This window comes from Zosterops lateralis (genome assembly GCF_965231275.1).
Source record: "Zosterops lateralis genome assembly, chromosome: 12".
In the NCBI taxonomy this organism is placed as follows: Eukaryota; Metazoa; Chordata; class Aves; order Passeriformes; family Zosteropidae; genus Zosterops; species Zosterops lateralis.
In genome coordinates this window covers 8932372-8958017 of record NC_139772.1, presented here as the reverse complement: position 1 = coordinate 8958017, position 25646 = coordinate 8932372, and the positions used below count along the sequence as shown (strand labels likewise).

General features: G+C 38.0%; 1 long non-coding RNA gene across 1 annotated transcript; it reads left to right on the top strand.

Annotated features, from left to right (window-relative positions):
* The first annotated feature begins 1423 nt into the window (after positions 1–1423).
* Positions 1424–24286, top strand: LOC310914070. The gene is made up of 3 exons (XR_014590960.1): positions 1424–1684; positions 20248–20378; positions 24147–24286. It is a non-coding gene; the product is annotated as an uncharacterized lncRNA (long non-coding RNA).
* Positions 24287–25646: the final 1360 nt, after the last annotated feature.

Here is a 25646-nt window from a genome sequence, read left to right as displayed (position 1 = left end):
CACACAAAGTAACATATGGTCATTAATGAAAAAAGGCATTTTCTGTCCCCAGTGCCAGACTTCTTGCTTGACAAGAAAGAGGGAGAAATCTGGCATATTAAGAGAAGCTGCTTATTGAAAAATATTAAATTGCACTAGAAAATTCATTTGCATACCTTGTATGAATTTCTAATCCTAGCAAAGCAAAGAAAAAAAATATGCGTATGCACCTTTTTTGAATCCTTATGGTCAAAGAAAGAAGCAGGGATGGTTTGGCAGATATTTTAGATTGTTTGCTTTAAAGTTGGGGTTTGGGCTTGTTTTTAACTGGGAACTCTAATGAATAAGAAATAGTCATTTCTCTGTGTCTTTTCCAAAGGGAGGATCCCTTTGTCATAAGAGGACTAGAAAGGAATCTTTCACAAAGATTTTCTCTCAGTTGTGGTATTGCTGATGTCAAGCATGCAAAAACCATGAGTCAGCACTCCAAAAGTCACGAGACTGCATTAAAAAAAAAAAAGTGATCTTTTAAAATATCTATGTGATTCTCTTGTTTAAGCCTTTGTGCTAAATTGATGGCACATTTTTATAAATTTTCTGCAAATTAAAATCTTATTTTTCAAAACAAAAGAAGAAAAAAGAAGAAACAGCTGAATTTTCTCAAAAGCTTGGAGGGCTCCCAGAAATGGGGTTCTGAAGAACATCTGAAGCATTACAGACATTGCAATATAGTTGCAGGTGTTGGAAATGAGGCATTTGTTTGTAAGAACTTTGATCTAAATTTTAGTCAATAAAAACAATTGAGAAAAAACCTGATTGAAAGAAAAGCAGAGAAACCTTCCTCTGCATTTCAGAAGCTCAGGCTGCTGTAGTTCCTTTTATTCTGCAGTCCTTCCAATAGAAATCCAGGAGAATAGGCCTCACATCTTTAAGGTTAAATAAAAGCCATATAAACATCTGATTACCAGACAGAAGATACAGTCAGATAATGACAAATAGCACTTTGATTTTGTCAAAATAGGAATAGGCAAAGTAGAGCAGATGCTGCTGTTACAAAGATATAAGACCTTTACCACAGTTTAAAAGACAAAGAATATTTGACTCTAAGAACATGGTTTCTGGCCAGAAAAAGCTACAATTATTTTTAAAAATGTCACCTCATTCACAGTCAGTGATCAGAGAAAATGGAAACATTTTAAGGAGTAATTGTAAACATCTGCTGAAGAAAAAAATGAAAACATGACTAAGACAGAAATGAGCTGCCAACATAAAGCATTGTGTGAACAAATCCACCGGAAAAACACCAGGTCTGTGGATGGATTCTATCTGGAATGTGAAAAAAAAGGAGATGATCATAAAAAAGAATAGAATGCACCTAAAGATATTTTACTCTAAGTCACTCTGGCCCTCTACGCAAATATCGAGGAATGTGGCTACACTTGTGTTTCTGCAGCAGCTTTGGCCCCTGCTGCTTCTCCTGCCCTGTTCCAAGAGAAGCATTTGCACAGGCACAGGCAATTGGACTCAAACTGATGTAACTTTTTTTTTTTTTTTTTTTTTCCTTTTTCAGCTGGATCAGTTAAGAAAAAGTCAGTGGTGGTGCAGATGGTGATGACAGCTCATACAGAAATGCTGCTAGATTTCTAACCATTGCCTCGAAATACTGATTTCAAACTGCAGTGCTATAATGACAGCATAAATGAAGGTAAATCAGATCCTTATGGTTTTTAGAAAATGCTCTCTAAGGCATCTATAGATTTGTATCTCAGCACAGCATTTAAATGTGTTGAGCAACTTGCAGGGTCCAGGGCTGTTTTGTAAGATGTGTTGTCTCCAGCATGGAGTAACAGAATGACAGAGTTAACACAGAAGAGAAAGTAAAGGTGTGAATCACCCAATCCTCCAGGTATGACTGTGCCAGATAAAGATGAACAATTCAATGTGGAGATATAATACACTATGATCTCTGGCACAAGTGAGCATGTACACGTTTTTTAAACTACGGCAGGTAGCCTGCATTGGCTCAAGTCATCTTTCCTAATGCCAAACATTACATCTAAAAGCAGCTGTTCTGATTGAAAATGTTTTATCACCATCCTTTGGTAGAAGCTTGTAATTCCTCCAGTTCTACTGGCTGACCAGTTCATTTGAGCTATTCCTAATCTATCCCTTTCTTCAACAGAGGGAAATGAGATTGCAGGTGGCTCTGTGCACACAGGCTGTGCTGGCTCCAAGGGCAGAGAGCACAGGTGCCTTGGCCTTGAATTGCCTTCCCGTGCTGCAGCTTTCCCTGGCCAGTCTCTGATCCAAGAACTGATACTTATCCACCTTCTTTATTTCCCCCTTTTGTTTTGATTTTTGGCTTTTTGTTTCTTTCTTTTTTTTAACTGAAATAACTTGTGGTTTGAATTAACCACATTACCATAGGAGTGCCTGCCCTTCTTCAGCACGGTGTGCAGCACTGGGGGAACAATACCTGCTGCCAAGGTAAGTGTGATTCTTCGCTGAGCAGCAATGCTAGTTGGAATAAAAGGCAAACCATCAAATTTTAAAAATAGGCCTACAGTCTTCAGAGTTGACCAGAGTAGAGAATGTGCATAAGGACTTCTGAGAAGTGGAAGTTTCAGGAGAAGAATCCTAGAGACTTTGCTGATTAGCTCTCTGAAAAAAACCTCTGAAATTATAAGAACATCAAAGTAGCTTGATGGCCATGACTTGTTCTAGTTCCTACTCAGGCTGAATTACAGGAAACTGGAACCCTGAAGGAAGACTGTTTGTGAAGGGTGGGTGTTATTTAATGTTATGTGTGATGCACTCTTAATATGTATGCAGGTGGTGTTTGTGGAGGTTTATCTTTCCTGCTCAATATCTAGAAATGACGAGTGTGGAGAAATGATGGCTCAATGCAGATTGGCTGCATTTGGGTGACAATTAGTGCTCTGTAACTATAGTGTAAAGACCAATTGCTTTAAACTCCTGAGCAATCAATGCCAAAAGCTCATGAAAATAATTTTTTTAAGGAATTTTCTTGGAATATGGCACATGATTTCAGAAGATCTAGGATAAGACTTTTGAAGAAAACATTTGAAATATTTAATGTGTACTTTCAAACTGTATTTTTTTGGCAATTTGGTAATGGAGAACTGGTTACTGGTTTAGCCTGTGGCCAGGAAGACAGTAACAGTAGTTATATAATAAATCAGTAAAGAACAGGCTTCTGACATCCTCACAAAAAACTACAAGCAAGCTAATATTTTCAGAGAAAGTTTTTTATCTGGGTTGAAGAACACAACATGAACCCTCTTTCCAAGCTCTGGAATCCCGCTATTGGTAGTAGATGATTTTACATAAAGATTACAGGCAAAATTAACATTTTTGCTTGTCTTTAAGGAAATTAGAACTTCCAGAGGTGTTGTGAGACTAGAAAATCTGTTTAAACTGGGATTATCATACTGAATAATTGTAGACAATAGGAAAGGAAACAGTGTTCAAACCTATCATTATAACTAAGTACAAGCCCTCCAGGGTCATGGTGTGCTACCTTCATCAAAGCCATAGGTCACAAGCCATGGGTTCCATGGTGCTTTCAGCCTGGCTTTAGGCTCCTGGTAACAAAATCAAAATAGTTTGATGAAATGATAGGAAGTCTTGAAGTGCCCTGCTGATTCAAAATTTTAGAAATTTCGACTTTTTGCTTGAAGGCTTTATGTGTGGCCAGAAACTAATTTTAATCCTTTTAATGTATTACTCATAATTTCAATCATAGAGCTGTCAAAAATACATATACAAGTAAGCTTTTGCTGTTTTCATTGTCACTTTAAGCCCACGACTAAGAATTAGTGATCGTACCTAGTGAGGAAATATCAGTCATAGCAGACCTGTTGTGAACAGTCATGGAACCACAGCTGCCTAAAGATGTCCTTGTTTTTCTTCTGAGTCAATTATACCAGTCTAAAATTTTGTCCACTGCTCTGTCTCCTCCTGGTATGTTTGATCATAATACATTAAATTCCAGAAACTAGAAAAAGAAACTTCATAGGTATGAAGGTTAAAATTCTCCCATGGTCTTTGTATTTTAAGTATAAAGTGTCAAACACAATTACAGGCTTTTTTTCCTGACTTACAAATATTTGCATTGCAGAAGCTGATTTAAAGAAAGAGAAGTAGTTAAATACAAGTTGAATTTGTTGGTGCTATTGTGTGTTTCTCCATTGTCTCTCCACTTTGAGCCCTGCTCTTATCAGATGGAAACCAGAAGAATGTTGGTTTTAATTGCTGATTGTAAATGTGACAACCTGTACTTTCAGCAGTGGTGTTTGTTAGCTTTAGGGAACAGAGCTACAGAGATGTTAGAGGACAAAACAAGTTACCTGTATTCCTGCATGGACTTCAATGGCAGTCCCAGAACCTGTCTGAGGGTACAACTTTTTTGTTTTTTGATCATTAAATTTATCTCTGCTTTGTGAGCCAACTACTCCCATAAAACCAAAATTAATCTGGAATAACTGTGTACATCAGTGGTGCTGTTCAGATACACACTAGCCCAGCTAATATGGAATTGTGCCTGCTGGACAGAGCTGTTCCTAGGGCATTGCCACCTTTTAGACACAGTTTAGAAACTCAGCTCAGTGCAGGTTATATACTGACTTCATATGCAGACACTTTGCTGAAAATGTACAAAATTATTGTCATGGATGTTTTTTTTTCTTTGGGCCATGATGCACTTTTTTCCAGTAGAAGGGAAACTGAAACCTTCAGCTCTGAAGAGTGAGAAGGACATTGGTCTTTGTTACTGGCTCAAAGACCTTGGGAGAAGAAAAAGTGACACCAATGTACAATATTTTATTTTCAGCACTGCAACATGGTTCCTACTGAAGAGACAGAGTTCGGTTTTTCTTTTACTATCTTGGTTCATTTGCACTGGACTGCACTAACAGAAAAGGTTAATCCAAATAAGTGTCATTAACGTGCCTTCCAGCTGCCCAATAATTACCACAGCATCTCCTTTTTCCTGGCAATCTTTTGCCAGTTTCAGTGGGCAGTTTTAGTTCACATGAGAAGGGATTGAGGTTTTCTACTCAGAGCTTTTTACAGAGTGCTGAAATCCTGCATGAGATTCAACATCACCACAACAGTGAATGTGAAAGTCCATCAGTCAGCACAGGGCTGTGCATGGAACCTCAGCATCTTTCCAAGGATTCTCCAGAGGCACAAGGGCCTCCCAAGGTTTCTGGTGCTCCTGTTATTGCTATTCAGCTGTAGCACACTCATGTCACAGATATCAATGGCTGGAACTCACCACTCTCCTTTTGCTTCAGAAAAAACAGATAAAGGAAAATCACATTTCACAAACAAAGCTGACATCCAGCTGCAGAAAGACTCAGAACATGTCCTTAGGTTTGCTTAAGAACAAGACTAAGACCAGAGTTTGACTGTATCCTGATGCTACTACAGTTGTTTGTTTGGGGGTTAATTTTAGTTTGTTTTGGTTCAGTTTGTTTTTTTGGTTTTTTGTTTGTTTTTTTTTTTTTTAACAGTTAACTTTAAGGGGAAATAATTATAAAAGGTCTACATGTTTACTTTTAAACACAGCATTTTTTCCACTCTGCCCCAAGTCTGACATTTTAATGACCTGCTTTGCTTTGGTTTTTACTGGCAGTGTATATTGAAGGAGTATTTTATGTACAGTTTTAACATTTGAACAACGCAGCTCCGTGTTCTGTTACTCTTTTATGTTGTGGATAATGTCTTTTAAGTTTATATTTCTTTTAAGTGCTTACTAATTTGAGGGCATTTTTGCACATACCTTTAGAAACTTTTAGATTAATTATCAGTAAGCGTTATTAATTTAAGAAGAGCAAGCAAAGTAAAGGCTGTATATATTTTCACTCAAATTACTATCCTAAATGACTCCATGGGGGGTTTCTTATAGGGGTCACTGAAAGGCAGAAAGGAATGTTTTTACTTCTTTGCTTTGTCACAAAAATTAGGTTACAAGGGCTATAAATGCAGGTAATACTTTTTATTACTAGATTTTCCTCTGTAATGAATATAACATTTCTTCTTTTCCGATACCCACTGAATGTCTTAGTACTTAGCATGTTTACTCTTACCTTTAACAAGCTCTAAAGTAATTCCCTTTTAAAAGCCTTGCAAGCAAATTTGAAGGCAAGAAAGAAACCCTGTATGGCAGGATCCCTGCTGGAGGTGGAAGATTGGAGGGGGACAGTGTCTTGCCAGCTGCCCATGAGCTCACTGATAACACCAGTCCTTGAGTGGCTGAGGTAGAGAGAAGTAAAAACTAAAACTGGAGAAGTCAAAAGTGGGAACCAGTAAGACCAGAATTTCTTTTTCTTTTTCAATACAAAATACAAAATTGGTCACGTATTTTTCTGCTAAAAACCAAATTGCTCCATCCCAGTCTGCCAGAATTCAGATTTACACAGTTCTCTAGTTCCAAAAGAGACTTGGGCTCAGTATTGCTTTGAGATTTGGGCCGTGGAGTTAAGCGGGGGTGAGCAGCTCCCCTGGGCAGGGCTGTGCTGTGTCCCCAGTGGTGGCCTGGTGTGCCTGGGCTGGCAGGGCTCTCCCACCAGGGGAATGCAGCTCCTCCCCAGCTGGGCCCTTCAGGAGGGCATTAATATTCTCTGAAAGGAGGCCACTCATCTGCAGCTCTGTAAGGCCGACCTACTTTGATCTCAGCCTCAGAAACAGACTGATGGGGGATAAGAGTTCAAAGTATAAGAAGAAACTCAATATGCAAAGAATGTACCACATCTTAATAAGTAATGAGAATTCCCTCCATTTGTTGCTATTGTAAGGAAAAAATAGTTTAATATCTTTATGGGATTAGGACTCCACGGTACTTTGCTAATGAGTGGCCAGAGCTATTAGGATTTTCCCTATGTCTCCAGATAGGCTGGCAAACAAACATCAATAAACAATGGCCAGTCTAAGGCTGGCTATTAAGAGTTTGATCTGGTGAGTATTTTATTAATGTGGCTAACATGTTGAGGGGTTTTTTTTGTAGACCCAGTAGTGCAAATATATAACACAGAATTTCTATCTTTTCCCTAAAAGAGACTTGAGGATTAAGGAAATCACCAGTAATGAATGGCAGTCTTTAACAGAGTTTATCACAAATTATACTGGATTGTGAAGTGTTCACTATTCAGGCAGCTGTGGATGAACAGGAGATTGAGAAAATTACCAGTGAGGACAAAACTCTCTATTTTTTACTGGTTTGCTCAGAACTGTGGAGATATCATTCACATGAACACTTTGCCTGCATAGCAATGGCAAATACCAGCAAATTTAGCTTTCATAAGTGTATTTGAGAAAGATTAGCACACACCATTCAGTTCAAGTTTTAGTTTTTAGGTTAGCTGCCTTTCATATTAATCAGCTTTGGTTTTTTCAGAGCTGCCTTTTCTGTGTAAGAGCAGTGGGTGAATGCCATGTTTAATAACCCCTTACATCCACTAATTCCTTTTGCAGCAATTGTGTAGTTTCCAGAAAAAAAATAAATTTGTATAATTGGAAAAAGAAATGCAGAAATTAATGTTGTTTGTCCTTAAAGTTGGAGAAAAGTTTATGTTTTGAGGGATTGCTTAACCCTTTCTGAACTGTTTACTCTTCCTCAAAGGCCTTTCTATTTATTTTTCCAGCTTCTATATATATATAACAGGATTTAATATCATTGCAAGAAAGTTTTTCACTTGATCAGCTGAGGTGCTAATTGTCCCAATGAAGTACAGCATACAAAGGGTAGTGAGATATTTCACATGCAAACTCTGATTTCCTGAGTGCGATGGCAGGGGTTATTAGCAAGGATTTTCATCAGGTCCCTGTTGAAACCTCGTTTCCTTAATTCACTTCTCCCAGCTGATAAACAGCCATGCCATATCTCCAGCATCAATCTGACTGCCCAGAAACAGGCTACTAAATTCTCTTACTCACACGCAGGGATTTTGTTTTCCTTTCGGAAAATGTTTGAGAAGTATCAGAAGTTTGTACAATAGAGGCCAAGCATGAAAAACTTGTCAGTCACGTGAACGTCACCCCATAAATGTCCCCAACAGCTCTTTCCTCTTTTCTATTTTGAGAGGAGAGTAGCTTTAATTAATTTATTGGTTGGCATCTGTTTAACAGGCATACGTGTGATGGGTTTCTGAACACACCTGGTCTATTTTTTAATGTAACTTCCAAAAAGATTTTGATCTTATTTTTAGCTTTAACCTTATAAAAATGTAACAACAGAAAGAATTCTTACAGTGACTAAACTTTTTTTTTTTTTAACTTTTTTTTTTATTTAAATCCCAGTTTCAAAGGAATTTAGCTATGACCTGGATTTTAATTTTCTTGAGGATTTTACTAATGCTTGAGGGGGGAAATCTGGTACATTTTCAGCATATTAAATACCTGTTTGTGTCAAAGTAGTTATTAGATTTCTAATTGATTTGATTACAGTACAGTAGTACAGCAAAGGCTATATCTGGATATTTATCATCTTTAGTTATGCTATTAGAATATGATTTCTGAGTTTTCATTAGTGGGGCACACTACCTAAACATTGCTCAGTTTTGAAACCACTTAATTATCCTGTCACTGGTGCAACATTATTCAATTTTGCATCAAAATTGTTTTCCTGGAGACCTAAGCTAGATTCAAATAAACTGTTCCTTTTTGGCAACCAGGAAGAAATGGAGTCCTTGTAAAAATCAGACTTTGGAGTGAGGAAGTTGGCGATTTTTTTCATTAGTTTCATAGGGCTCATTGTTCCTATTCTGGAAACTTTATAGCTGCAATCACCTACGGCTAGAGTCTGATTTTTACTGAGGTGCTATAATAATTACACTAAGTACTTTCTGTTTGTCGCTGACAAACAACAATCCTCGAATGTCACTTAAGGAAAATAGAAACCTTTATATTGTGGCTTAGTTTCCAAAACTTCATGATTTGAGTTCTTGGAAATAAGTACAAGATATTCATTAAATAAAATCAAATCAAACAAACAAAAAAAAACCCCAAACTACCTTGAGTTTTTCCTATAACCATGAGAGCTCTCAAACTCTTAGGCAAAGTCACAGAGATGTGATAAAATATTTTGCTAAGAAACTTAAGTATGACTTACTGAGAACTGAAGGTTGACAAGTTTAAATACTGTAATAGCAAAACAAACAAACAAAAACCTTTCAGTTCACTTGTGGATTAGCAGTTAATACTCTGAAATCCACAAGCTACGGCTATCTGTGCTGTTATAATCCAAAAGAAGAACTCTACTTTTTCTGTTTTTTCAAAGGAAGATCTTAATCACCTCTTTGTAAGCCACCAAACCCCTTATTAAAAGTCTGGGCCCGATCCTCCCTTGAAAGCATGGCCCCAGCAAACTGGGCTTTGATCCTAAATTGAGAACAACAGCTGCTGAAGGTAACAGTATGTGATTAAGGACTGCAAAATTTGGGCCACTGACATCAGTGAGATCGGCTGCTCACATGAGTAAAGAACAATTTCATAAGATTAAGGACCATTATTATGTTTGGTAGTTGTGTTCTTATTAACTCTTCCTCATTATTTATTCAGCTTAAATAAGCTAAACATTATTAATGTGTTGTCAATATCAACATTTATCATCAGAAACTAGAGTAAAAATGACTGCAGTAATTTTCTTTTTATTTTTTAATTATTAAAACTTCCGTTTATAGTGTAAATACTATATACTGTAAAAACAGTAAGTTAATGGTACAGTTGCTAGTCTTGCTCTTTGACATCATATTTTTAAATAACTTACTGACAATCTGAATAATTAGACATAGTTTTCTATTAACATTTCATTGTCTCACAGACAAATTGTTTTCCTGCTGTTCTAAATGTGTCCCAAGAGGAGGGACATGGAGAGTTGGGACCAGCCACCTGCTGAGGCCTGGCACAGGGTGCTCCAGTCAAGAGGGAAGGAGATAATGGAACATTCCCCCCCAGTTCTCATGTACTACCAAGGACAAAATTAATATAACATTAACAGCCGGTCTGTTCATTGAGTTCTACAACCAAGCCAGATGAAGAGCCATTCTCCTAAGAGAATTTGGGTTGTCCCCATCCTTAGGAACTGGGGAGGTCCCCCAGGTGACCCATAAGTTCTGTCTGTAAGGTAGAAGTGCTACCCTGGAAGTTTTGGGATGGTAACTTTTCTTTTGGGGGAGAGTGTCAGAACTGGATTGGTAACTGTAACTTCAGTTTGCCTGCAGAATGAGGCATTGTGACAGCTCTGACACTGAGGAACTAGAAATATCTAGTTTGAGTGTTAAAAAAAAAAAAAAAAAAAAAAAAAAAAAAAAAAAAAGGCAGACTTTAACTTGAACTTGGTAAAAGCCTTGCAGTGGTACACCTCTGATTTCAGATTTTTGTTTGTCGCAAATAGGAAATGTTGAAAGAACCTGGAGCTTAACAGCTTAGCTCTTTCCTTTGAGAGGAAATAGAATTAGAACCTGCATGTGCTTGGCTTATACTTCATAATACATTTTATTATTACAATTATAAATTAGGCCCCTGGGCACAAAAATACAGCATAACTAAAAACATAACTAACCAAGGTAAATTGATGCCTGCCCTAATATATTTTACCACCACAGAATACTAGAGACTGCCTCTCTGGGCCCTTCACTCTTAAGTGGGTCTGCTGGCACAATATTACAGTGCTGTAACTGGTCTAGGGCTTGAATCTGAGCCACACTTTGGTTTCCATCCGTTCATCACAACTGGAGAGTCTTGTAGGCTTTTGGCTGACTTTCACCTTCTACAGGTGGTGGAAGGCCAGCTGCAAACATGTTTGTTCTCATTTGCTGGGCAATAAGCCCTGAGCTTTTCAGTGCTAGTGATGGCAGAGGGACAATCTTGTGTTTGTGTGTGTGTGTGATTGCACATCCTTCCACGCTGGTATTCAGTAGTGCTGACATTCAGTGGTGCAGGAGTCAGACCTTTGCTTACCATTTTCCAGAGGATCAGCAGTCAGAAAGCCTGTGTCTGTGACACAGTCCTGTTTCCTGGATATTATGCAGTTATCCAAATTTTTCAAAATGGGAGTAGTAATACTACCCCACCAACTTGTGCCTGATGACTGCAATCATGAATGTTTCTGAGGAGAGACAGTTATTTGAATCAAATTGGTTGTCTTCTTTGTAACTTCAGCTTATCTTGTGAAAATACTGTCAGAATAATATATGCTTCCTTTATAACCAAGAAGTTCTACTCTTGATCGATAGGACTTACTTTTCATTTGTCAGCTTAATGAATTATTAGTCTTCCACGGCTTTTTAGTACATTTCAGACTCTTTTTATGCAGCAGACAGCTGTGACAAGCTGAGATGGAAAACTAGCCTGAGCCCTGGTGCTAAATAGGGGCTGGTACTCTTAGATCTCTCTGGGTGCTCCTTATTTATGTAACTAAGGTGGAAGTTCCTGGGCTAATGCCAGCAGGTGTAGGCAGAAGTGATGCTGGAGAGTGCCCTGATGTTGGGCTTGACACTGGCACAGTGATTATACCTGGAACTAGCTGTAGTGTAGCCCTGATGGGAAGGTCCATGGCTGGGAAGTATCTCCTTTGCTAGGGGAAAGGTTCTAGCAGTGGCAGAGAGCCTTAGGGACTGGTGTCCCCAGAAGTTGCAGGGATGGGGTTTCAAAGCCACAGTATGTGACCTCTGTCCCTGCACATCAGGGTTGTTGCTTCAAACCAACCCAGGCAGCTCTGGAGCTCCAGAGAAACTGTAGTTCATGGGGGCTGAGATTGGACTTTCCAGGTTGGGCTGCTATTCCAGTTGTGTGCAGCAGGATGTATCATCAGAAAATCAGAAAATGCCACTTTTTCTGTTCAGTTTTTCTGCCTTTGAGTGACATTAAGTGCTTTTGCATTGTTGCCTCAGGACTTTATCAAGCAAATTTTTTTCTTTGTGTTTTGTTTTCTGAGGTTTTTTGTGAGTTTACCTTTACTTTGGGTGCAAATGAGGCAAATGAAGATTTCACATTCAGTAAGTTGGTTTTATTCCATAAACATTAACTACGCATGTTAAAGCTGTCCTAGAGCAACCCTGATGTGCACACAGTAGTGTTTTCATCTTTTCTATAAATATTTGTAGTTGACCATGCATTACAATAGAGCATTCCTCTCTTTTGACTTTGCCCTTTTATATTTTAGCTTGTTCAACTTATTTGCACAGAAGGGGGGAAGAAGTTTTTATGGAAAAGATAAACTGCAGACATAACTCTGTGTGTAGATATGTGTGTATGTAGTAAATCTGCTGAAAAGCTGTTTATGGATTTTGGTAAGAAGGCATTGTCTCCATTTTTATGAGATTATGAAATCTTTGGGGGTTTGTTTATCTACATACAAGGTTCTGTGGGAAAAAGTGTGAGAATGACAAGGAAACGTCAGAAGTTAAAAATTAGCTTCAGTTCTACTATCACATTCTAAATGTCATATTCATCTTCTTTCATTTCCTCAGTGAACACTTCCTCCCATGTTTGTATGCTACTATATTTCAAAACTATTTTGCCAATAAAGGGAAGTCTTCTGATGTCATTCATGCTTGAAATACTTTGCTGCTCCTGATATTCCAAAATGCCAGGGTGTGTTTCTCAGTGCCCAAGACTGCTGGAATGGACAGAAAAATTCTGTGAACAACAGAAAACGATTGTCCAGTAGTAGTGAAATAAAAACTTACAGGACTGAGGATTAATATTTTCAAATTCCTTCTAGCATATTACTTTACACCACAAATGATAATTTCTGGGTTTTTTTCAAGTGTTGGTTAAGCCAGCAGTCAGAGCACCCTAAACCGGGAAGTCCCAAATCTGGGCAGGCATTTTGGCAACGTGCTTTGACTGGATCCTAAGTACAATCCTCCCATTTGTTTACTAGTAAAACAACAAAAGTTCTTCAGTGAAAACAAACCAAAATTGTAATTGTTTTTAGTTAGTAGTAGATCTACTTAAAAGCTTAAAATGATTTGATATTTGCATAGGTTCCTTGCCTGATCCTAATTTCATGACAGGCTTTGCAAAATAACTCAAATTTGACACACAAAAAACCATAAAATTTCCCTGGGTCCCACCCGCTGTAAGGTTATGGCAATTTTGTATCTATTGCATTTATTATGGGAGAAGTCTGTACATTTCAAACTATTGTTTTAGACATAAGCATAGGAAAGCTTTAGTTATGTATAGAGAATGTACTGCCGCAGTATTCCTTTTTTTTAAAGGAATAATTGAACATTACTGGTCTAGTATCACTGTCTTTTCATTTGTCTTTCATCACTGTGCCTTTCAATAGCATTCATCTATGGACTAATGCAATGCCTGCCGAAGTCAATAGAAGTCATTCAGCTGACATCAATGAACAATGAATCAGGCCCTTTAAAAAGAAGGAACTAGAGTTTACAAGGGTTAAACAGAGCAGTGAGGAAAAACACTCTGAGGCAGGAATTGTGACTTCTCCTGTGTCCACACAGCACCTGGCACTTCCCTGACATTCAGAACAGTGACAAAATGACCAATTCTCGGTCTCCACTGGTAGCTCTGATAAGGGAAGGCAGTTTTACCGGTCAACATCTGAATTGTTTTTTCTGTGCAAAGCCTTAGCAGGTATCAATAATTGTAATACACAGTAAAAATCTGTTCAGATAGGTGTCATTGATGCAGATGTTGAAAATCTTTTTGCTTAATTGCTTCTGCCCAGTCTTTCCAAAGAACTCACCTTGCTATCAGTCTTTCTTTGTTCTGATTAAGTTGTAATCACTCAAAAGCAGATTCAGAAGCTCCCCCTCCTTCCCTCAAAGAGATGGTGTTTGCTTTGTACCCAAATGTGACATTGCACACTGGTGCAATCGAAAGAGGCTGCAATGATCAATTGAGGGCCCAATCAAAGCCTCCCAGACAGGCAGCCATTCGTCGCTGTTTGATATAAAAGGTGTTTTATTTCTCATCACTTTTTTGTCACTGAAAGAATGCTTCCTACGTGCAGATTAATTAAAGTGTAAACATTAAATATTGATTGATGCATTATCAGCATGGAGCAGTTGCCTCCACTCAGATTGATTCCTGCAGTGATTTATTGTCATATTTGTGGAGTCATTTCACTCGATAACAAAGAGAAATAGCCTGCTCCCTCTACCTTTCAGGCTTGCTTCCTGGCACTTGCAGTGCACCTCCTCATCCTCAGTGACTTCCATTTTTTGCCTTCTAGAACTAAGACAGTTCACCATATTTTCAGTGAAGAACCTTAGCTCTGTTTGGGCATTTGCATAGTAAATTTTAGTTCAGTGGGAAGCTCTCAGACCTGTGCTCTCAAATGGAACATCTCTGGTTAACACTTCCACCCTGTGCCCCACACAACTGCTTTCCGTGACCCTGCTCAGGCACAACTTTGCAAGGACAGTTTCAAATCATTCAAATTCACTCACTGCCAACTTGACAGAAAGGTGAACTTTCTAGAGAGTAACATTGTTCAGGTCAGCGCTATGGCTAAATGATCCAATTAGTTACTCTGAGTAGGAGCATGGCCATACACTAGACTATCAATTTAAAGAATTTCAGGGTTTAAATATTATTTTTGAAAAGAGGCCTCCATTCAAGTCTTATGGAGTATTTTTTTAAAAAGCAAAATTTTGTGGGATGTTATTGAGAATCTGGATAAGAATTTTTTTCAAAAATAATGTTCATTTTCTGTAGTTGATATGGATTGAAATGAGATAATGTTCCTAACCCCTTCTCCCTGAAAGTTTTTAATGTTCTTATTCTGTGTTCATTTGTGTCAGGGATGGCTGTTGTACAGCACCACATGTTGTGATAGCTGCTGCACACAGCCATCTGGGCCATAAGAAGGCGTAGCCCTGAATCTGATCAGGTATTTGCTTCAGACTGCTACAGTCCCTCCTTCTCTGTGTTTTCACCAGGCTGATGGTCACCCAGCAGGTTTGCAGCCAGAAGCTGCCTGTGCTGCCTGGAGCAACCCTCAGTGGCCCAATCAGCTACAGGAGAAAACCATTTGCGGAATTGCTTTGTTCTGCAGTAACAAAACTTAATCTCTTATATACATGGCTTTCATTTACCACTCAGGGAATGAGACCACTCCAAGTCTGCTGAAGTCAAATGTGTGAGCAAGACCACAAAAATATGTAATAGGCAACTGGTGATTTTGATTCAGTCAAGCAGCAAAACATTAACCTTTGGTCACAGTAGCAAGGAATGCTAAACTTGTGAATTTACTGCAGCAGATAATTTCACTCCTATACCTGCAGGAGATCATAGGAGTGGTTTCCTACAAAAGGAGAGACTGTGCCAAACTGGCTCTCTAAGAATGGTGTGCTATGATTTCTCTAAAGGGCTGTTGCAAACATGGTGTGAGACTTCATTAAGATAGGTATGCACTTGTGCTGCTGCCATTCCTGCCCATCCCTTTCACTCCCAAGCACTTGCCCAAGAGCATTTTATTTAGGTAGGATGCTTTGATATTTTACAGATGTAACCAAGCCTGGGAGAAAATGCTGCTGCTCTAGGTACTTCCTCCCTATATTTTTCCTACCAGATTCTCTTCCTGTCATCCTGCTCTGTCATTTTCCATTCCAAACCAAAATTCTTATTCTTTGCACCAGCTTGCTGATAACTACACCTGAATTTGACACTCCTGAAATTAAAAAGCAAACAAACCAACCTTAAGGTACTGCAACAGTGTGCTCATCTGGGTCCCTTCAAAACACTGCTCTTGCAAATCACTTCTCCCCTGATCTTCATTTGCTGTTGCCCTTCCTACCCCCTGAAGGCCACCACTGTCACTTTGTGTTAGACTGTCACCCTGATTGAAGTTGTCAGCTCTGCCAGGCGAGGATCTTGCCTTCCTGTTTGTCCCTACCCAGCTGTGCAACCACCACTGCTGCAAATGCAGTGCCACAAGCCTCCTGCTTGAAAGACTGCACTAAACCAAATCTGCCATAGTTTTTGTAGATTACATTTACACTTTTATAAAACCTCTCAATGATCCTAGTGCATTTTGTGCAGGAAATGTTCTTAAAGGTCTCCATTTTCAGATGAAAGCTTACATCAGTCATGAAAAGAAACTTTAATACTTTTCATATGACAGATAATTCTAGCAAATAATATTCAGTTGGAATTGCATTATCATCATTTAATTAGGGCCACACACAAAAAAAAGAGTTATCAGAGATCTCAGTTGCAAAGGATCTGTTTTGTGGATCAAATGTGGACCTGAGAAACCTGTGGACCTGCAAAGAGCTGTTCCCTCTGGGGACATCAGAGCATTTTTGAAAACAACTGGAAATCTTCTGTTGGCTTCAGTGGTCCCAGGCTTTCCTGGATGGCTCACAGAGGTGCTTATACTCAACTTGGACTTGTACCTTGCATGGAGCCACGAATGGTTCCCAGAAGGAAGCAGCACCAAGGAAGGCAGACCAGCTTAGGGAGAGCTAAGGGCTGTGACTCTGATGTGGCTTGTCCTGGGGTAAGTTACCCCGAAGGTATTGGTAGCTGCAGGCACCTTGTCAGCTGTTTGTGTGGATCTTTGTTATTTGTCACCATTGGTCTCAGTGTGTTAAACTGCCTTGAGTGGAGTTTCTCTGGGCATGGTGCTGCTGGGAAGGAGCAGCTTTAGCCAGGGCACAGCAGGTCTGTGTGTCTCTCAGCCCTACAAGGGTTGCTGACCAGCTGTGGTGGGCAACTACAGAGAGTAAACAGATATTAGGAATATTTGGGGAAACCATGGAACAAAGAAAAGAGATCTTTTTCAAAGCTACTAAAATGACTTTGTAAAAGCAGTGTGTGATTTAATATTTCTCATGCTCCCAGGCAGGATTCTGAAAGGAACAAGGTATTTGTGACATGAGCTTTTCCCTCAGTGTGCCTCAGCACACCTCAGTCTTATACAGCTGTTGTATAAAAGCCATACAGTATTTAATAATGAAAATTTTTAATCCTTGAATTTGTTTTGATGTTTTAAATAAGATGAAAACTTGCTTTTTCCTTATATGCTTTTCCCAGGATCATTCATTTGCCAGGTTGGAAAGATACATGTCTTAGAGTACTTCTCTTGAATTCTGATTAGTGTTTCCTTTCACCATGGACAATTAAATCTGACATGAAGGGATACAAAAAGATGTTTGTTAAGTATTTAGAAAGCTCAGTACTGACCTAGATGCTGGAATTTTAGATATGTTCATATACACAGGGACTGTAAACCTGTCCTAAGGACTAAAACTCAAAAGAAGCTTCCCCTGCAAAATTAAGAAAAAAAAAGTAATAGAAAAGGAAAAGATAAAGAAAAGAAAGTTGTGATGATAAATACAAACTGTAGAAGAAATACAAACAGCTCTCCCCATTTTACTGAAGAGACTGTCTGCTCTACAGTAGGGGCTGGTTATTAATTCAAACCAGTCTACTAATTTTCCATATGAAGTTACAGTCATATGACTATTCTTGGCCAAATAGACTCCACTATGAATTTAGATTAACATATTGATGCAAATTACCCAACAGTTTTCTTGTTCTTCTATAAGACCTGCCAGATGAATACTGTGACCCTAAATTGTGATATTTCCCCTACAAAAATGAGTTTACTATTTTTGAGGCAACAACTACACATTGCATGAGAATGGTGTGTTATTTCCTGAAATTGTATGTAATTTATTTTTAAGAGTTTGAAACAGAGTTTTGAAGTTAAATGTGTATCATCTTTGTAACTGCTCAAATCATGTTATTTTACATTTCCTGAAATACTTTTGAAGTTAAATGCAAATAAGGGGAAAATAAATTACAACTTGTGGAGTGACCAGTGTCTGATTATATGCAGCATAATTAACTCCATCCCTCACATAATGTTTCTTGTAATACTCATCCCATTGTACTTCAGAATTCATTCAAATGATTGGTGAAAACAGGGATTGCTTGGGGAAAACAGGTAAGTTTGTTCATAAGGTAGACTTTTTTATTCACTTTTGGGTGATGAGAATTTAACTTTTTTAAAGTACTGGTTCAAAATTTATTTAATATTAATAATAAGCAGCTACAACTCAAATAGTCAAACTGCTCAAAATAGTCTTTTCTGTTCATCTCTAATTCTTATTTACCTACAGTACTTTGCTTTTGGAAAAATTGAGAGGATTTAGTATTTTAATTTGAATATTATTATATTTAGAACCATGAAATAGATTGATAAGGCACATTTATCCTTTCTTTGCCTGTGTTGTAGTCTATAAACAGAGATGGTATTTCAAATTAACAGACTTCTATTAGAAGAAACCATTTCAGTTCAAAAAGAAGCTTTTTCATTCTTAGACTATTACTTGTATTATGACAGAAATTAACATTTTTGTGACCTGTAATTAACTGTGTCTCCTTGTGCTATAAATAAGATTTGGCAGCTACAACTGGAGTTAACTGTATTTTGAGGTCTAAGTTTTTTAGCTTTTTATAGTTTTTTATAGCTTTTTGCGTTTGCTAATGACACTGTGGCGTTCGGGGATGCAGACAATAAACACTACAAATAAAATCTGTGCCTCATGTCTACAGCCCTCTTCCATTTCTTTCCTCCAGTGGCACCAAGACTTTCCTCAAATTTTCCCTGTGCTTGGAAATCTCTGGGGTCGGTGTGCGAGTCTTTGACGCTGTTAACAATTTCAATCTGCACCATTAAAGCTGCATTTTCTAACCGTCCCCTGGTAATTGTTGCAAGGACTTAGACAAGTACGACTATCCAAAGGCATCAGTAAGGTCAAACCGTGGTAGAAAGAGCTCTGATTTTATCCTGGAGATTGATGCTTGTATCACCTTTTTTTCGATTCAGCAGCTGGGGTTATAAAATGTACTTGCAATCACTGATAACATGTTAGATCAGACAACAAGTGGACTAACACAGTATTTTATACACTCTGGGTAGTTTTACCTAATGCAACAATAAATCAGTGAAGGCAGAGGTCTTTTGTAAATTTTAATGAAAATTCAGCTGCTGAAAATATAGTTACTTCTGGCTGAAGTTCTAAAAATATGAATTTGTTTCCATTCTTTAAAGCTGTAAAAATTGTTTTAACTACAAATTTTCTGGTAAGACAGTAAATAAGAAAGCAATGAAAGAAGAGATAGCCCATCCAATATATTATAATTAGTTTGTCATTGGCTATAAGCAAAAGGAGGGGAGGGGAGCGGACAGTAAAACGTACTTTAAATTGGCTGTCAGGAATTCCCTTCCTGGGTACCATCCAAAAAAATCTCTGTACATGAATGAGACTAAATCTGGTTGAATGGGCTCATTGTGCCATTTCATAGAATTAAAATCATTATAAAATTTTAAAATATTTACCAGCTAATCAATAAGCCACATTTTTATGCAAGTCCAGAATGTTTAGTAGAGAACTTTTTCTTCCACAGATTATTGTAGCTACTGAAAAATATGATTTTTTATTGTTGCAAAATCGCGGTTATATATAGCAAACTTAACTGAAATTTATTAAATTAGTGTCACAACAGGGAAATGGAAACAAAGAACAGTAAAGAATACAAATGTGCTGCTAAACATCTACAGCATCTTTCTTTCTTGTAAGTTTAAAACAATGTTTTGCTAAAATTAGCATTATTCTTTCCTAAAAACCTGTCAGCCTACAGAAACAGATCCAAATCTGTACCAAGTGACCAGGCTCATTAAAAAAACTGAAGACTTGAACAACTATAAGGAGAATTTAGAAATCACTTGTTTAGAAATCACACAAAAAGTGGAATTTATTCAGTTCTTTGCTTCCCTGAGGTGGATTTTTCCTTGATTCCTTTTTTACAAATTATGTCATACCATAGGATGGGGTTTTTTTTAATATAAACTAAGGTATGTTATTTGTTATTGCTTGTCCTTTTCTTATTTCTCTACTTTAGTTCAGGTATTTCTCTTAAATTTCATCCATTTTTGAGTACTTTGTCTGTTTAATGGAACGCTGATTGAACTTGGATGCTTTCATGATTGATTCAGAGCAGAACTAATAAGATTAAAATGAATATTAAAACCCACCATTTTTAACAATAACATTTTAAATGAAACATCTTTTGAACACTTTAAAATTTATACATTTTTCCTTATTACTAGTGTTTCTACACAAAAATTATGAATTATACATATTGAGTTGTTTCTTGTAGCCTTCTTACAAACTTAAAATGACTGTCAGAATTTTATAGGAAAAGATTTAAAACCTGATTTTTTGCTCTCATTTTATGATTCTCCCTGTACAGTTTTGTTGGCTTCAAGGGGTTGTTCCCAAATCACATTGGTATCATGCTGGAATGAGATCATCTCTGCTCAACCACCACTCAAAGCATCACTCCTACCCAACAAACATCACTGGCTTCCACCACTCTCAAAGGTACAAAAGGTGACCTGCAAGTTCTTACCTTCCATTGCTTCTGGTGGTTCTAAACCCACATAAACAAAGAACATTTCTGTCTCAAACTGGTTCATATTTTAAATAGTTAAAATGTATTTCCTATTGTTTTTCTGTTATGTAAACTGCATGTTAGGAGCTAATTTCTGATCTGTACTCGAAGAATTCTTGAGCAACTTTGTATTTACTGTCTAGTTTTCAAGCCACACCCTGTGAACTCTGATTAAAATAATAATGACAGCAAGAGCTGTAGCCAAGAGATTTATATTTAGGCAGTGAATAGGAGGTTTCAGAAAGCCTGTAGTAGTTTTGAAAAACATTCTATCCAGAGTGACAAAAATGAAAATTCTTTGGAAGTTACCAGGCAAGGAGTGATGCTGTATAACCTTTAGAAACTCCCTGGGCTTCCACAGACTGCTTGGGAAAGTCAGTATCAGTTTTGGGAAAGTGCATTCCCTCGTGTGTTGTGATGTATTTCTGTTAACTTACTATGGAACAGAACAAGTTTTCCAGTGGTTCTGCATCTGTTCCTGCTCTGGCAAGGTGCCTCTGGGAATATATTTCCCCTTGCAGCAGCAGGTGGCGTTGAACAGCTCACGTTATCTTCACTCTCATAATAATTTTGTCTTACAGGTAGTAAAAACTTCTCTCCCAAAAGAGAGAATCTGCAAGAGAAATTCAACAAGTTTTTATAGATGTACATGACTAAAGTAGAGGTAAATTCTTCCAACTTTAATCACACTGAGAAATAAGACTATAAATAATGTATTTAAGCGACAGCAAAAACAGGTGTGGTAGAGTAATATCTTAATTGCATTTTATTTTCCTATCCACAAAAATCTCTTGAAACACCACAGAGTTCATGTTGTGGTAAGGTGAAGTTATGGTGTGCCAGCTCATTCACTCTCCAGCAGACACACAAACCCGAGTGAGCCCGTGGCATTCTTTCCACACTCCACCTCCACAGGCAAGGGAAATGGTTCTCCTCCCAAAAACGCTGTCAGTGTGTGTTCACAGAACACAGGGCACTGCTGCAGATTGACCCCATGGAAGTGAGAACAGAATGAGAGTTACCAGCTTCTGAACTGCTCTGAAACTGCTTCCAAAAATCAAGGGGCATTGCAGAAGAAGTTCAAAACACATCTCCTAGTGATTCCCTAGGTTTATTTTTAAAATATGACATGCACATAAAACAACAAAAAAAAAGTAATTATTTTTACCTGCACACAGGTAACATTTAAGAACAGAAGTTTTTTACAAATTAATAACTATACATCAGTTTATATAGTTAGTCTTTGCACTAATTATGAGTATTTAAGAAATCCATCCATCTTTCTTTCATCAACAGTCAGAGTTTTCCATTTGCATATCTAATAATTTATGGCATGTCCTGACCCCAAGCAGTAATTGAACCAATAGATCTTCAGCCTGGATTTCCTCATCTGGCTGCCACAGTAATGTAACTCTGCAGGAGTTTTGGATTACTCCAAATGCCATCTCCTCTTCTGAGAAGTTGACAGTCACAGGCAAAATCTGACCTCCCAAATGTCAAGGCAAAAACTCCGTTGCCTAATTTAGACTAACTAACTCTCCTTTTGGAATACTTCAGATAAAAACAAGAGGGCACAGTGATTACTCCCAATGTTAGCCCAGGAAGATGGTCTTTAATGTAAGACTCTGTAATGATAAATGAATTCTCCTTGGAGCTTAAAATCATGTAGGAGCCTAAATCTTAAAGGGGAAAATCTACGTATCAGAACTCATAATTAGTAATGTGAAAATTAAGGAAAAAAGAAAAAAAGGGGAAAAAAAAAAAAAAAAAGAAACTGTTACATTAGAGAGGAAAATCTCATGATCAGAGCCAGACTGATGAGGCTTGAGCTGAGAGATTTGGAAGAGGGAGATGGGGTGCTTTTCTGCCTCAAGCAAGCCATGGCACAGGGCAAAAACACCCAGCCAAGAGCCTGTGTTTCATCTTCTCAAAATGTGGTTTAGAAGCCAATTTCAAGGCAGCATTATTTGCCTCAGTAAAGTGTTCTCAAAAGCTTTGAACAAGAAAAATGCCAGCAAACACACAGCCCTGCACTGTTGCAGTGTCTTTGCTGAATACTAACTATTGAGAAAATGCAGGCACGGAAGTTGTGGCTTTACAGCAGGTATTACTTGGGAAACTCCCTCTGCTATTCAGACACTTGTGGCTGTGTGGGGCAGGTGCAGAGACTGCTCACCCAGTGCTGCTTCCAAACCATGGATCAGATATTATGAAAAGGCGCTGGGGTTGAAATTTTGTAACCCTCATCTGTTGGCTGTTTTGTTTTTCTGGAAAGGAGCTCCATTGAATTACCCCTGGCAGACACACAGAGCTGTGCTGTTGCTACTGACACGAGTCCCAAAACAACACATACAGGCTGTGAGAAAATGCTACTGTCTCACAACTCTGGAGCTCAAAAAAAAAAAAAAAAAAAGAAGAGCAGCAAAGGTACAAACAAGGAAAATCTGACCCAGTCCCCAATTAATGGCATAAACAGTATTTATCTATTGATGATTAAGTGCTGCCCTTGTTCCTTGGTAGCGAAGTTCAATGATGATAGACATCTTGGAAAACAGGTAGATAGACAGGAAGACAGATATCCTCAGCTACTTCAGCCATCCATAACATGCCATGTGCTGCCATCACTGCTTTAGCCTGACCAATTGCCTCAGCAACATGCTCCATCTTGTCTGATCAATATTAGCACTTCAGTAACTCTGCAGGGTTGCAGCTGTCTGCTAGCACAGGAAGAACCTCATCTTGCCCTCTTGCATAGAAAGAGTCATATGGAAGAAGAAAAACCATTAGATATTTAAATACTTTCATTTGATTGCTTTCATTGACTTGGTCTGTTGCTCTGATACCTTTTGTACCTGTTATGCAAATACTTTAGAGCAAAAAGAAAAAACTGAAGTATGAGAAAATGAATGAACATTGGAAGAGTTTAACAAGAAATCTGAGTTTGGTGCCCAGCCTCCTGTCCAGACAATTACTGTGTGCCTCTGTTCTTTAGAATAAAATGGGATTAATGACACCTTTCAATCACCTGTTGTAAGGCTAAGGATATTGGTGTGATTAGCAGACCTAAATGAGAATAAGATCCAGAGACAGAATTGCTGCTGTTTCCTCCTGGGTTTGGGAGCTGACTGAGATACTGGACAATGACATGATACAGAGGTGGAGGATCAAGAAGTCCATGTGCATAATGGGAAATAACAGCACAGGAAGAAAAAAAAAAAAAAAAGGTCTATTTTTTACCTCACAAAATCTTTCATTAACTTACCTTTCATTAACTGGCAAACAAGGACAAAGTAAAATAAAATGTTTTTCTCCCTGCCTCTGTAAGAGTGTTCCTGGTTAGAGTCTGGGAAATTAGCAAATACCAGTGAGAGACAGAAACTGAGGGCTCTCCCTTGGCACCCTGAGGACATACAGAATGATGGAGTTTTATGTGTTGTCTTTGTGATCCTTGAAAGTCCTCCTTACCTCACTGCACAGGGCAATAGGAGCTAAATCCTGTTCTGTTAAAGTGAAGCAAAGCTCTGTTGAAATGATCTGCAAAAGTATAAGGAGAGACAAAATATCCCTTCCCCATAACTTGTTGATCTCCCACATTTCTGGTTTCTCTATTAACATTGGGCAGCCACCATTTCTGTCCTCTTCTCATTGTTTTTTTCTCCTTGTCCAGTCACGTTCCTCCAGCCATGCTTCTTGTCCAGGTGGAAGATGAAAGAAAGGTGCAGATAGAGAATCAACTACCAAAGCATCATAAGGCTAAATATTTGTTCACTTGCTTATGATGCAGTAAGTCCTGGAGTGCTCTCTGTTTACCCAAGAGGATTTCAGCATAGAGGCTTGTTCCAGAAAGGTATTTGTTTAGGAAAGAGCAAAATCCTGCAGATCAGCGTAATCTCTGTTACTCTAAGAATTACGGAGAGTGTGATGTGGTGTGGGTGGGTGGGGTTTTTCTCCTTAGTAAAGCAGCAGCTCATGGGAAAGACTAAATGCTGTAAAGTCTCTTCATTCTAGGAGAGTCAGAACCTGAAATATCAGAAACTCTGAAGGTTGAGGCTTTTCAACTGACATTTTAAATTTTTGCTGAGCAAAATTTTCATTTAAGTCAAAAGAATGGGTTTGATCGTTCAGGTTTTTACCTTATAAACTTATAAACTAGAACAGCAGCCCCATGACAGGGTCAAAATCCCATTATGTTCTTCAGGACAAATGTCTCTTCCAGAGACTAGGGAATAAAGACAATGGTGCTGAGAACTTAGTTGCTTATGAACAACTCTGAATTTTGCTCTGCAGAGAGAGCATATTGAAGAATTTTCACCCTGGTTCAGATTTTATCATGATGAGGACAGCACAGTATAACAAATGAAGTTACTGCAAGGAGTGGTACAAGAAAACCTGCCTTTAGAAGGAGAATAAAATATAAGAAAGGTCAAGCAAATAATAGGTTTGTTTCAGATTGAAAGTTAGTTTTCCTTTTTTCATCTCATTTTCAGGTTAAAGTCAGTGAGCACAAACCATTTGGTGCACAGTTGTTCTGCAAAGAGGACTGACAGAAGAAAGGCAAAAAGTACAAGTACAGCAGCATGGCACAGAAGAAACCAGCTCATTGGAGATGGCAGATGGACAGAACATTAGTACTCATGCTTAATTTTATATTTTTGCCATTATTTTTTTCATTGCAGATTTTAAAAAAAACATTTGAGCAATTGTACCAGTGAGATTGTGATTTGCTATAAGATTTAAACCATCCCTTTGGATAATTTCAATTTGTTTTCTGTCTTTATTTGACTGAATTTGCCACCTTGAAACTGAATCAAACCACTGATTTATCAGAAGTGCTTCATTCCTCATTCTAGATGTGTGCAGATCTAAATTATAAACCAGGGAAGCAGTAAAAAGTTGCACTTGTAAATATTTTAGAGAAAACTGCTGTTCTGCAGAACTTTGTGCTGGTTTTTTCCAGTCTATTGAGTGTTTTACAGAAGCTCATTTGGGAAATGTATTCTTTGATTTTGGTAATCAATTGATCAACATTTGAAGCTTTGCTCAGACACACAGCTATTGTGAAGAGCAGTTCTTTCAAATATCCATTTGATTGTGTTTGTGATGCTTGCTTTATTCAACTCTGCTCCAGGCAAATTAAAATGTACTGCTATATAATAAGTATGGGAAGGTTAGCATTCACAATTTAGGGATAAAACATT